Consider the following 15,000-nt stretch of genomic DNA (forward strand, 5'->3'; position numbering starts at 1 on the left):
CACTAGTGGAGGATAGAATTGAATGCTGTAGACAGATTGTTGATGATGAAGCAGAGTCATGTGCCATAATCACTGTTAAATAGGATGTTATTGGGTACTCTAACCACAGTGAAAGCAACGCTATGGGAGGACATAAACCAGACTGAAGTAACACGGAGAGAATTGTTAAAAGAAATAGTAGGGAGTTTGGTCACAGTGGCATACTTTCGAAATTTTTAAAGAAAGGCATGTTGAAAATGGAGCAGTAGTTCAACAAAATGGAATGTTTATCTCTCAAATTTCAAATCTCTGAATTAAAGTTTGCTTGAAAGCAGCAGTGAGAGCTGTGTCAAATTTTTGCATTATCAGATTACTTATGATTTGAAGCCTTATATATTAGCAGTATATTACTGATAGACATTTGTTTTTAGTAGCATCATAGGCATGAGTAAATCCTTCTCTAAATAGTAGAAAGTCCGAGCTGATGGAATATTTATATCTAATACAAGGTATGTAATGTTGGCTTCACAATTCTTAGAACTACGACGTCACAGTGATATTGTGCAGTGTAAATGCTGAGAAGTATCAGTACTTGCATTCTAATTGTCTTCCAGTTAAATATATTTTAAAACTTCATTTTTAGTGCATTGATTCTGTAGAGATGTTTCAGTGTATCCCCAGCATGCCATTGTTGCATCAGGTTACTACCATTCAGACTGGGTTACCACTTTGCAGAACACCTTCGGTCTGTCTGCAAGCATTACCCAGACCTCCCTGTCGCTTGCCATTTCAACACTCCACCCTGCTCTCATACCCACATGTCTGTCCTTGGCTTGCTGCATTGTTCCAGTGAAGCTCAACGCAAACTGGAGGAACAGCACCTCATCTTCCGACTAGGCACTTTACAGCCTTCCAGACTGAATATTGAGTTCAACAATTTTAGATCATGAACTCTATCCTCCATCCCCACCCCCTTTCCAACCATCCCCCCTTTTTTTTCCAATAATTTATATAGATTTTTCTTTTCCCACCTTTTTCCATTATTTTTAAATGTATTTCCATCCATTGTTTTATCTCTACCTTTTAGCCTTTTTTGATTCCTTCACCCCACCCCCACTAGGGCTATCTGTACCATGCTTGTCCTTTCTACACTTAACTAGCACATTCCTTAGATAATTTCATCACCTCCAACACCTCTTTGTCCTTTTGTCTGTGACATCTTTTGGTTATCTCCACCTATCACTGGCCCTCTATCTAGCTGTACTTGTCCCACACCACCCCCCTCCCCCACCCTTATACCAGCTTATATTTCACCTCTCTTCTATTTTTACTTAGTTGAAGGGTCATTCAGACTCAAAACGTTAACTGTGTTCCTCTCCGCAGATGCTGTCAGACCTGCTGAGTTTTTCCAGGTATTTTTGTTTTTGCTACCATTCATTGTTACCCTGCTAAGATGTTTTTTTCCATTTGTTTTATCCTGGTAAGTTATTGATAGTTTAGTTTATTGAAGCTATAAAATTATTTAAATAAATCACTTATTTAAAGCATTAGAAAATGTATATTGTGTGCATGTAATATGTAAGAGATTTAGCACTTTTAATGGACATTACACTTAGTAATGAACTTCACTATCAACCATTATCAATTCTGCCACTAAAGTATTAAATTCTGCCTTCAGGCAGAGCTCATTAAATTACAACATTTAAATTTCCACATGTTTGAGTTTAGGCTAATTGAACAGTTGAGAATATGCTCCAGCCTTTTATGCATACACCAGTTGGGGGAGCCGGGGTGTTGCATTTTATGAAAAAGATCAACTGTGTTTTATGATATTGTTCTTTTTAACATTAATTCAGTTTCTTAACAGGAAGTTTTAATGTATGTAAGAAGATATAAGGAGAGACAACTCAGACTTAATTCATTCTACTGTAACCGTCATTTTTAACTTACTGAGTTTATTTAATTTATTGAATTAATACTTACAAAATAGTAAAAATGTTTTCTTATATTTATCTTACAATAAGAAACAATAAATTTGCAGCAGGAAGCCAAAAGTATAGTTGTAATAAAAAGACTTGTCCCTACATTTGTTGTTTTATACCACTGCATTTATCTATCCTATGATTTAGCTTGCTACTGGATTCAGGCATAACTTTTTATAAGATGTGTGTAGATGTGGCAGCAGAAGGCTAGGTACTTTATTTACATTAATGACTAAACACCAATTCTGTAATTTTGAGCTTCAGTTGGTGCTTCCATTTTGTCATTTATATGTAGGTCAGTGACTAAATGACTCTTTTTTGTAATAAATTATAGATGTAGACAAGGTATTGTTCACTTACAAAAGCATGTTTTCTGAGACTACAATTGCTGGTTCAGTTCATTTCATTCCCGTTTACAAAGTAAAAAGCTCCAAAATGAATGTCAATGCCACTTTTTTTATGTTCACCCTTCAAATTAATTGCACATACCAATAAAGATTCTCTTTGATGCATCAGGTTGCTATTGTAATTGGTACATTTCATTGGAAGCTGTTGAAAAGAATGTGCCCATTTCTGCATTCCATTGCTGTGTGATAGCTGTTGTGGTTATAGTTGGTGAATGTGTGTGTGAATGTGTCATGTTACAGCTGTGTGACTGTTGAAATTTTCTGTGGATCCCAGAAACTAATACAATATGACTTAAATATTGACATAAGTTTTCATGAGAAGAATGAATCCCATGGTTTACTATTATATGTATCTAGTATTACACATAGCAGACCTGTTCTATGTAATGATTTCTTAGAATAATAAAATAAATTCACATGACGGGTAGAACTATGCTTTTATAAACTACTATATAGACATTAAGGCATCACTGTTACTAAATAACTTTGTTCCTTAATGCAGAAATTGATTTTTTCCAAGCATTTTTACATGGCTTGTGACTGTGGTTCTATAGTAACATTAACTTTTTGTTGTTAACAAAACAGTTATTTTCTTAACATTCCTTTTGTTCAAAATACTGCATATCTTTCCCATATAATGCTTTTGTCTGTTTGTAGAATTTTTCTATTCTGCAGCCACCAACAGTATACCGTACAATGAAAAGGCTTACAAGCATCATTACAAAACGACTGAGTATTTGAAATAAAGACAGATTAAATTGTAACAATTATTATAGATTTGAATTTGACTGACTTTGGGCGTAATGCAGAAGACAGACAATTCCAATTATGAAAGTGACACAAATGACATCCCAGTAAATTCATAATAATAACAGAAAATACTGGAAATACTCAGCAGGTCAGAAAGCATCTGTGGGGAAAGAAATAGAGTTGATGTTTCAGGTTGATGACCTTTCAACAGATTAGTAACTTCCTATCCTAGCTAACTCTTACCAAATTAAAAGATACTACATTAAAATGCACTCTACAAAGCATATTTTTTAAGCCCAAGGCTGCAATTCAATAGCTTTTATTACAAGTGTAAAACCAAAAGTGTAACATTTATACATGTGTGACATATGAACAGTGTTTATTTTCTCTGATTTTTGAAAATAGCAGAATGCCTCCCGTTTTATGGCTAGCAAAAACTTGTATCTCTGCTTAAACTGTTTTTTTTATTGTTTTAAGTTCTTCATGAGCCTTGATTTGTAGAACTACCTTTCTATTTATTCTTAAACTATATCCAAGCTGCTAAGGGCATCATGTGAAGAATTATACTCTTGGATGCAGCAAGCAATAAATATTACTACAATATACATTATATCATCAATTAATGATTGATGTCAAGAAGTTTTCCAAATTATTAGATTGGTATTCTGGACAGCAATCTGTTGCTGCCTCAAATGAAGGGTTAAATAATGAAGGTGCGTTGCATAAAGCTGCCTTGTATTTCCTTGTGTTAACAGTTTTGAGGAGCTGAATGGCTTAATCCTGTTCCTGTGTACAATAAATGAGCAGCTCTCCTGTAACATTACAGATGATAAATTTGAAGGAATGTAATTTATAAGAACAGGAACAGTGTGCAATTAACACGTCTTATGCTACTGCTATAGTGCAACTGTATTTAAGCCAGGTTATTATGTTACAGTCAGCGAGCCTAATTGATACAAATAAAGACGGCTTAAAGTTGCTGTGAGTGTAATTGTTTGGTGAAGTCAGCAACTTTGCAGATTGAAATGTTCTTGTCATTTAGCTCGCAGCTGAGAAGCATCCAGCATTTTAATATTGTTTTACATCTATAACAGAGTTTGATACCTCTGTGCTTTGATGTACCATTTTTAATATAACTAACTGTTCTCCCTTGCTAGTATTTAGTATAAGTTGAATTGTATGCTGTTTTATAAGGATAGAAGCATTATGCCATGTAATGCACAAAATGTTATTTTTCCAGTACAGTTAAGCTCTGTTTTCTTAATGTTATAGGGGTAATTTTAACCGAACCCACCTGGCCCGGCAGGAATGATTTCATTTTGCCAGTGCTTTTACAAGTTTCCTTTCTAAGTTTTTGACAGTCCAGTAATTACATTATTCTATTACCATCAATTTCTTCAATCTGGAAAGCTGATACATATGTATGAAATAGAATTTAATTTGACCACGATATTATTTAGAAATCAAGGTACCAACCCAATATTGACTGTCGAAATGATACAGACCTAGATGTTGATATTCTTTCATCTGTCAAACATTAATATCTGCACTATGCTAATTATAAAAATAAGCTTTTGATATACATAAATGACTTGGATATTGGAATACAGAGTAAAATTTCAAAATTTACTGATGATTTCAAACTTGGAGGTGTGGCTGATAGTGAGGATGGTACCATTCGATGGCTAGCGGAATGAGCAGACAAGTGGCAGATGGAATTTAATACAGAGAACTGTGAGATGATGCATTTTGGCAGAAGGGATAGGGACAGGCAATACAGAATAAATGGCACAGCTCTAGAGAGTGTACAGGAACAGAGGTTTCTAGAGGTTCATGTGCATGTACCTGTGAAGATTGCAGGACATATTGAGAGAGCAGTTAGCAAAGGATATGGGAGATAAATAGAGGTATTAAGTACAAAAGCAGAGAAGTTATACTGAACCTGAGTAAAGCTCTGGTTAGATCACAACTAGAGTATTGCCTCTAGTAACCACACTTTAGAAAGGATTTGAGGTTCCTTTAGAGGATGCAGAGGAGATTTACCAGAATAGTTCCAGGAATGAGACTTTAGCTACATGATTAGATTGGAGAATGTGGGCTTGCTCTCCAAGGAGCAAATGAGAATGACGGGAGATCTAATATTGATATGCAGTACAAGATTATGACAGGTTTAGATAAAGTAGACAAAGGCACACTGTTCCCATTAGCTGATGATACAAGGACTAGGGGACACAGATTTAAGGTTCTGGGCAAGAGATATGGGGGAAGGTGAGTAAGAACTTTTTTTACGTAGTGAGTGTTATGATCCTGTGCCAGAGTCCCTAGTTTTTGGTAAGATCCATTTAGGGACCAATAACATTTTGTTTAAAGCAGACAAAAATTAAGATTCATGACACTTGCTAAGAGAATACAGCCACGAGATTCCAAGGGGTTTGAACAAACAAAAATAAACTTTAGGATGCAAGGTCAGAAAGATAAAACAGTTTATAATATCTACCATATACTCTAACATTCAGGGCTAATATGAAGTACATGTGAATTAACAGGCAAACTGTGGTCGAACGTTCCACACTGTACAATAAATGGCAGATGCAACCAAGACAAATTCCATGAATTTCTCAACAACCCACCCAGTTGTCAGTTACACTGCAACCAATCTCATTGAGACTGTCTCTCATTAGGGATTCCATCTTCACCTTCAAAGATCTTGCCTTGGAATCCTCTCCAAAAGTCACGCCAACTCAAAGTGCCTCAACAACAGCACACCTCACAGGGTTTCATTCTAGTCTCCTGAGACTCCATTTCCCTGGATTCCCAAGTCTGCACTCCCGCACCAACTCACAAGCACAACTTCAGTTCTTCGGCTGGACCGAGCAGAATACTACTGCTCCAAAGGGGTATCTTCGCCCCAACAGCCTGCAGCACACTGTCACCAACCTTCTGCTGCCTCCTTAGATCTTCATGACTTCTCCTCAGCTCTTCTCGATTACCAGGGCTTCTCCTGAGCCCTCATCACTTAAAATGTGCCAAACACAGCCCAATTTTCTGCATGGAGCCTCTTTCTCTGCTCTTCTTTCTTCTTAACTGGAACCCCTCCCTGTCCCCTGTCTGGGACTCTTGTTTTGGAACACCTCCCTGCCTCAAACTCTGTTTTGGTGCTCTGCTCCTGGGTCACATGACTCTGTTTCCACACTATTTTCTTTTTTTTCTCTTCCCAGTCTCCTGACAATGAGGTAAGTGGATTTCTTGACTCAAGTGATAATGATTTGCAGCTTGTTGCCTACAATGGTGGTGGAAACAAAGACAGTGAATGATTTCAAAAGGAAATTGGATGGGCACTTGAGAGAAAGAAATTTATAGGGCTACAGGAAGAGAGCAGGAGAATGGGATTGATTGGATTGGTCTGCAGAGAGCTGGGATGGACCTGATGGGCCAAATGGCTGCCTACTGTGCCCATGTGACTCCATGACTATATGACAAGTTGTGGTCTTTTGAAGGAAAAAAGGTAATAAATAGTTCATAGATTTAACAGTTTTGTCTATTCTCTCATATTTTCTTGTGTTTGCAATTAAAAGTCAGTTCCTGTGCACATTCTAGGGGCTTTTAGAAAACAATAATTGCACTTTTATTAACTCCGTGTGGTTTAGCCCACCAAATTTAACAGTTAATCTCTATTTGTTGTGTGAGAACATGTGGGATATACACTACATTCTCAGCTCACTTCCAAAGGTGAAAAATAGCACATTGTCAGAGCAGTATTTTCAGCTGAAAAAGTTTTCTCAAATTTACAAGTTTGTAAAAGTTTGTAAAAGACCAGAAGCCAAAAGAACAGCAAGATAATCATAAAACCATAAGACATAGGATCAGAAGTATATTACTTGCTAGTTTGCCCTCAAAGTTTATTTGCCCCCTCCTTATTTTCTTTGTCTTCTTTTGTTGGTTTTTAAAACTTTCCCAATCGTCTGGCTTACCACTAATGGCTGCCACATTGTATAATTTTTCTTTCAACTTGATACTATCCTTAACTTCCTTGGTTAACCATGGTTGGTTTATCCCCTTCCTAGAATCCTTCTTCCACTGGGATATATCTGTGTTGTGTCATGAACTATTTTCTTAAATGTCTGCCATTGTTCATCAACCGTCTTGTCTGCTAAACCCCTTTCCCAGTCCACTCCAGCCAACTCTGCCCTCATTCCTTTGTAATTACCCTTATTTAAGTTTAGCACAGTTATTTCCTACCCAAGTTTCTCACTCTCAAACTGAATGCTAAACACTACCATGTTATGGTCACTGTTTCCGAGGGGATCTTTGACTCTGAGAACATTTATTAAACTTGCCTCATTACACATTACCAGATCCAAAATAGTCTGATCCCTGGTTGGATCCATAACATATTGCTCTAGGAAACTGTTCTGAAGACACTCCATGAATTCTTGCTCGTGGCTATCTCTGCCAATTTGACTTTCCCAATCTACATGAAGATTAAAATCACCCATGATTATCGTACTGCCTATCTTACATGCCCTCATTTTGTCCTGATTTATTCTCTGTCCTACATTATAGCTACTATTAGCAGGCCAAAAGACTACTCCCATCAGTGTTTTCTTCCTCTTGTTATTTCTTACCTTCACCCATATGGATTCTATATCTTCGGATCCAAGATCATTTCTTGCTATCATATTTATTCCATCTCATACTAACAAAGCTACCCCACCACACTTTCCTTCTTGCTTGTCCTTTCGAAAAGTCACATACCCCTGCATATTTAGTTCCCAGCTTTGATCTCCATGTAACCATGTCTCTGTTATGGCTATAAGGTCATACACATTAACCTCTCTTTGTGCTGTTATTTCATTTATTTTGTTCCAAATTCTGCGTGCATTTAAGTAAAGAGCCATTAATTTTGTTTTTTTTTTGACTATTTGTAGTTTTTAAAAAAATGTTTGTACACTCTGTCCTTTCCTGTCACACTGTGGGTATCATTACCTAAATAGCTACCCTGCAATGCTGCCATATCCTTTTGCTTTGTAAGCCTACATATCCCCTCTCCAGAACCCTCGCCCCCTCTATCTAGTTTAAAGCCCTCTCTACAGGCCTAGTTATTCGATTCACCAGGACACTGGTCCTACCATAGTTCAAGTGAAGCCCGTCCCACTGAAACAGCTCCCTCCTGCCCCAGTACCGGTGCCAGTGCCCCATGAACTGAAATCCATTCCTCTCACACCAATCTTTGAGCCACACATTTAACTCCATGACTTTATTTACCCTATGCCAGTTTGCTGTGGCCTAGATGGAAATCCTGAGATTATCAGCTTGGAGGTTCTGCTTATTAATTTAGCTCCTAACTATTCAAATTCTTTCAGCAGAGCCTCCTTCCTAGTTCTATCAATATCGTTGATATCAATGTGGACGATCACAACTGGATCCCTCCCCTCCCACTTCAAGTTCCTCTCCAGCCCCGAGGAGATGTCCTTAACCCTGGCACCAGGCAGCAACACAGCTTTTGGGGCTCACGCTCTCAGCTGCAGAGAACAGTACCTATCCCCCTAATTATACTGTCCCCTACCACTACTACGTTCCTATTTCCTCCTCCCACATGAATGGCTCCCTGTACTATGGTGCCTTGGTCAGTTCGCTCATCCTCCCTGCAATCCCTGTTCTTGTCCACACAGTTTGCAAGAACCTCGTAACTGTTGGACAGTTTCAAGGACCAAGGCTCCTTGAAAACTATCCCATGGGTCCCCATACCTGCCTCACCTGCGGTCACACCCTCCTTGGGGTCCCTGATCACAGACCAAATTTGAATCACCTAATCTGAGGGGTGTGACTGCCTTCAGGAGCAAAGTGTCCAGGTAACTTCCCCCTTCCTGATGTGGCACAATGTCTGCAGCTCAGATTCTAGCTCCTCAACTGGGACCTGAAGTTCCTTGAACTACAAGCACTTACTACAGACGTAATCGCTCTGGATCACTTTTGTGTCCCAACAGCCCCCACATGTTGCAGCAGCAGCACATCACCCATCCTGCTATCACTATTGTATTTTATTTAATTTATTAATGAATTACTCTAGTATCCCTGCTCTTTACACTCAAAGAATCCCCCAAACTTTACACTTCATTGTAATTCATTTTTTTTACACCAGTATCGATCTTATACGTAACAAGCTACTTTAAGAAAAAGAGAAAAAAAGACTGGAGACCTAAACACAAACTAAAGTCCTTACTTAATCGAACAACACAACCCATTAAAACCAAACTGAAGCAAATCCACCAAAAGTTAATATTCCTTTTTCAATTTCCTCAACAATCTGTTGAAAATATGGTCTCACGTGATAAGCTACCTGGTGACATCTCCTCAGAGATTCATTTGGGTATGTGGTAGCTATGAATCAGACAATGGAACTGAAGATTACAAACCTTACCTGAATTCTGTATGGGTATTTGATAAGATATAAAAGCAAACCCTTTGAGATGCTGTGGACCTCTTCAGTCGAGCTCTCAATGTATTGAAACGGCTAGGAAAAGTAACTTAATATCTGTCTGATTGCCTATAAATCGTGCTTTCTACGCTAGCTTCTGTTAGAAGGTGGCACAACATTAAAATTTTATTTTTATTTACATATCTAATGAGAGGAATGCTTATTTTTTATACTGCCCTCATGATGGACAATATTTATTCATCTGGATAAATTGACAAGTAATGCAAATGACTATTTTGACTTGCATGAAATTTTTCATAAAATTGAACCTATGGCTCTTCTAGATCTTTTTCTAGCTTTTTTACGCTTTTTCGTAAAATATTTAATTTTAATGGTACAACTTGCAACTGCAATATATCAAACATCTGTTTTCATTTTGTTCTTCAAGTTTTGGATTCATGAAGAATTCTTTTATGTGTGGGTTAGCCTTTGCCTATTTCTGACGATCATTTCTGGTATTTGTGGTCGGTTAGCTACTGCCATCTAGTGAAATGATAATGTACTGACCACCTTTAGTGGATTTATTTGTTGTATGATCCCAGCAACTTAAAAATTATTTTTAAAAAACCTGTTAGAGTAGCAAAGGTTTTGTGTTTAGTCCTATTTTCAGAATGCTACATGTGTAAGATAATTATACATTTAAAATGCTTGATTGTATAACTTATACGTTTATAATGTTACTTCATGGACAGCATTTATTAAATTTCAACAAATACAACCTTTAACTTTTTGGCTGTTTTCTGTTCATGGTATCTTCAACCATACTTCTTTGATAGGTCCATGGTTCTGAAATGATACTGCTGTTAATTTAATCACTAGAGAAGCTGCATGTTACTGTCAAAATCTTCTTTAAAATTTGGACTTTTTTCTTAGTTTTTTCCCACTCTATAACATAACATAACTTTATAAGAACTATTTTGACGTTCGATTTTTATTAAAATCTGTTGAGGTGCAAAATTGTTTATTCATCAATACAGAAATTTGTTGAATTTCTCACCAAAAACATGATCTTTGTGTTGCTGGACATGCATGCGTGGGTAGAAAGTCTCTGTAGGGTTATGGTTTATTATCAACAAGAAGTTGTATTTATATAATGTTTTAACATTTTATAACATCTCAAGGTGCTTCACAGGACCGCTTTCAAATAAAACGTAACATTAGGCCACATTATGAGATAAGCCCCTTAATGGAGGAGAGAGATTTAAGAAGAGATTTAGCAACTAGATAGCTGAAAGCACAGCTGCTAATGCTTAGGCAATCGAAATCGAGGCTGCAGTGACACCAGAATGGGCAGAATCCAAAGATCTCAGATGGTTATTGGACTGGCGAAGGTTATAGAGTTAGGAAAGAGCACGGCTATGAAGATGAGAGTGAGAGTTTTAAAACTGAGACAGTGCTAGACTAGAGTCAGTGCTGGTTAGTGAGCACAGGGGTGATGGGTGGATAAGATTTGGGGTGAGTTCGGATAAAGGCAGTAGAGTTTTGGATGAGCATGGAAGATGGGAGGCTAGCAAGGAGGGCATTGCAATATTTGAGTCTGAAGGTAACAAAGGCTTAGATGAGGGCTTGGGCAGAAGATGGATCTTGTGATAGAAAGAATATGGGGTTCGAAGCTCAGTTCAGGATCATAGGACCACAAGGTTGCAGCCTGATGTAGTGGTCAGGGAGGGGAATGGAATTGGTAGTTTGGGAATGGACTTTGTTACAGCGTGAAAAGAATGGTTTCCGTCTTCCTAATGTTTAACTGGAGGAGACTTTGGTTTATGTGAAACTGAATGATGGAGAGGCAGTCTGACAGCACCGAAGCATTGGCGGGTTGAAAGGGGTGGTGGTTAGAAAGAACTGCATAGCATCAGGGTACATGTGGAACCTAACATTGTGCCTTCAAATGATGTCATTGAGGGGCATGATGTAGATAGGGTGAAAGATGGATCCTTGGGATATTCCAGAGGTACAGTGGTGGAAAGAGAAGCCCTATGCATCATTTTACAGGTGAACGTAGTTATTACCCAACACACACAAGTTTAATATCATTATCTATCTTCATAGTGCTTTCCGCAAACTACTTTTATTATTATCAAAGCCAAACCTTCTCATATCTTGGCCTTTTGTACAATTTGGTGTGACCAAAGACTTAAGCACATTCAGTACTTCTAGTGATGATCCTATGTCTAGAGGAAGTAGCTTGAAGCTTCTCCACATTTATTTCAAATACGTCTCCACAACTGCAGAGAAAGGAGATTATCATCCCACCAATCTAGAATGAATTTGAGCTCAAGCCCCAAAGGCAAAAAGATCATAGACACTTGCACATTTAGTGCTTCTATTTTTGGGTGACAGTGAGTGGCCTGCAGTATTAAGCTGTAAGCAAAGCGGACATGAATTTGATTTAAGACAAGAAAATTCACGAGTGTGGTAAACATGAAGAATAAAATGCATAAGGTAGTTGATAATGTTAAAAATTCTAAGGAAAGTCAATAATGTAATTTTCAGCAATGCAGACAACTGCTGGAAATCTGAAGTGAAGACAGAAAATGTTGGAAATACCCAGCAGGTCAGGTTGCATCATTGAAAAGAGAAAACGTTAATGGCCTAAGTCTTCTGAGGAGTGGCAATCGCTGTCAGATTACCAGTCCACTCCTATTTTTCTGCTCCACACCAGAGCTCAGCATTTCTGGCCAGGCTTTCCGATCCTGGCTTCTCTAGAAATGTGGAGAAAACCTGAAATGGAACTGCTTCCTCATAGCGCTGGATTGTTGGGGAAAGACAAACAATGCCCCCTTTTTACAGCACCAGCTGCAATATTTAAGTGTTTGGTAACAAATTCACAAGCTGGGACATTTAAACAGTTTTTCAATGTGTTGGTGTATGAGTGAATAGGTGGATGAAATGTGTATGTGGGTAGGGTGGGTGAGGTAAGTGGTTAAGGGGGTAGGTGGCAGGTGGGTAGGGCAATGAGATCAGATCAAGTTGGGGGGTCATGGGGGGGAAGTCGGGGGTCAAGCCAGTGGCAGTCAGGGAGGGTCATTGGGGGGAGTCGGAAGGGTAGTCAGCTGGTTAAGGGGGGAGTCTGAGGGGTCAGTTGTATCGTCACCCCGGAGTTAGACTAGAAATTTTCTCTCTCACATTTCCCAGGTAGCTATCAAGGTAAGTAAGTTGGAACCATCTGAAGTGTCTGATTCTAACTTAGAGTTGGAGACTTTTTCCTAAGGTCCCGGGGAGCAGAGGAATTGCTCGTCGGATGTTCAAACTTCCCAGGAAATTCCCATGGAGTCAGTGCATCAGGATTTCCAAGGAGTTTGAATGTATAACTTGGGGGGTACGTCCAGTCTCCGACGATCTGGAGACCAGAAGATCTGAGCAAATGTTTCAGGTTGATGACCTTTCGCCAGAATCAAAGTTCATCAACCTGAAATGTAAACTCTGTTTCTCTGTCTATTTGTTAGAGCGATATCTATTTTTATTAGTAACTAATATAAATAGCAAACTAGATTAAAAAGGATTTTTTAAAGCAAAATGCTGAGACCACTTGTCTTCAATTCCTGCACCATATAGGAACTCCAGGAGTTCATGTGTTCTGGATGACCAAATGTGCAGGAAGTGTCTTCAGCTGCTCAAACGCAAGAGTTTCTGAGCTTGAGGAATGGCTGGAGTCATGCAGAGCATGTGAGAAGCTAAGAGATGCCTGGAGTGCACATGCCAAGAGGTGGTCACCCTGCAGCTACAGAGAGTTCAGGGTAGCCATCCAGCAAGACAGAGGAGGTAGACAGTGCAGGAATCCATCCAGAATATGGCACACTCAAACCGGTTTTGAGTACTGAAAACCAATGAGGGTGACGAGACCTTATGGGGAAGTGCAGTCCACATTCCCAACATTGTGGGGCAGATGATTACATAGGGCCACGGCAAAGTTATAGATATTCAGTAGTCACAGCGGATCATAGTAGTCATTAGGGGGATAGAGAGGCATCATTGTAAGTGTTGACTTGAGTCCCGCATGGTGTGTTGCTTCCCTGGTGCTAGGGTAAAGGAGGCTACTTGTTACTAGGAGGCTACAGAATATTTTGTTGGGGGGAAAAGGGAACAGCGATAAGTTATGGTCCATGTAGAAAAACTAATGACACAAGAAGAAAAGCATTGGGATCCTGCAATCAGAGTTTCAGGAGCTAGGGAAAAAATTAAAAAGCAGAACTCAAATGTAGTGATTTCTAAATTACTCCCAATGTCACGCAATGGTGAGAGGGGAAGTAGGATCAAACTGATTAATGTGTGGCTGGCAAAATAGTGCAAAAGAGAAAGTTTCAGATTCCTGGGGCAGGAGAGACCTTTGGGTAGTTGCACCTTGACACAGTTGAGACCAATATCGTTGCGGAAGACTAAGCAGTACTGTGGGGAAGGAATTAAACTAATTTAGCAGAAGGGTCGTCAATAGGATGGAACATTAGAGAGGAGAAATAAGATGTACAGAGGATTGAGAGAGAAAAATAGTACTAGAATAAAGAATAGTTCAGAAATAGGAAAATTTCAGTAGAGGGCAAATGTGAAGCAGCCTAAGATGGGTTTGGAGTGCATGTCAATGTACGCACTGATAAATAAAGTTAGTGAGCTGCAGGCAGAAGTTGCTACATGGAACCATGGGATAGTGGCAATAACAGAGGCCCTGTTCAAAGAACAGGGAACTGGGAACTTATTCCAGACTATAAGGTATTCAAGGAAGATAGAAAAAGACAAAAAGTAGCCTGCAAGGTGGCAGTATTGATCAAATAAATTATTATAGCTTTGGAAAAGGATGATGTAATTGAGGGGTTGAAGAAAAAATCTATTTGGTTAGAATTAAGGAACAATAGAAGAGCTATTATGAGACTAGGTGATTACTATAGGTTGCCAGATGGTGAGAAGGAGATAGAGGAGCAAATTTGCAGGCAAATTGCAGAAAGATGCAAGAACTACAAAGGAGGGACGACGCGAGACCCTAATATAAACTGTGATAATAGTATAAAGTTTAAAGAGAGAGTGGAATTCCTGAAATGTGTACCAGAGTGCTTTCTTGATCAGTGTGTTTTCACTGATGAAGGAAGCAGTTCTGGTGAATGAAGTGGACCAATTAAAGCATTTGGGGAACAGTAATCCTATAATCAGATTTACAATAATTATGGATAAGGACAGAGTACAGTCAAGCATAAAAATGCCTAACTAAACGAGGGCTAAAATACAGAGGTGATCTAAAGAAAGAGAATGAGAGAGACAGAGAATATGAGAGTAGACCAGCAGCTAACATAAAAGGGAACCCAGAAGTTTTTTTATAAACACATGGGAGAAGGGTAACCAAAGGAAGGTTGGGATTGATTGGGGACCAAAAGAAGGCAGAGGGAATGGATGAGGTACTAAATCAGTACTGTGCATC

At 38.7% G+C, this 15,000-nt stretch overlaps 1 protein-coding gene across 2 annotated transcripts in view; it reads left to right on the forward strand.

The window, feature by feature from the left end:
* dis3l2 (DIS3 like 3'-5' exoribonuclease 2) overlaps positions 1-15,000 on the forward strand; it is a 289,427-nt gene that overhangs the window by 235,215 nt on the left and 39,212 nt on the right. The window lies entirely within an intron of this gene.

This window comes from Carcharodon carcharias, chromosome 2 (assembly GCF_017639515.1).
Source record: "Carcharodon carcharias isolate sCarCar2 chromosome 2, sCarCar2.pri, whole genome shotgun sequence".
NCBI lineage: Eukaryota > Metazoa > Chordata > Chondrichthyes > Lamniformes > Lamnidae > Carcharodon > Carcharodon carcharias.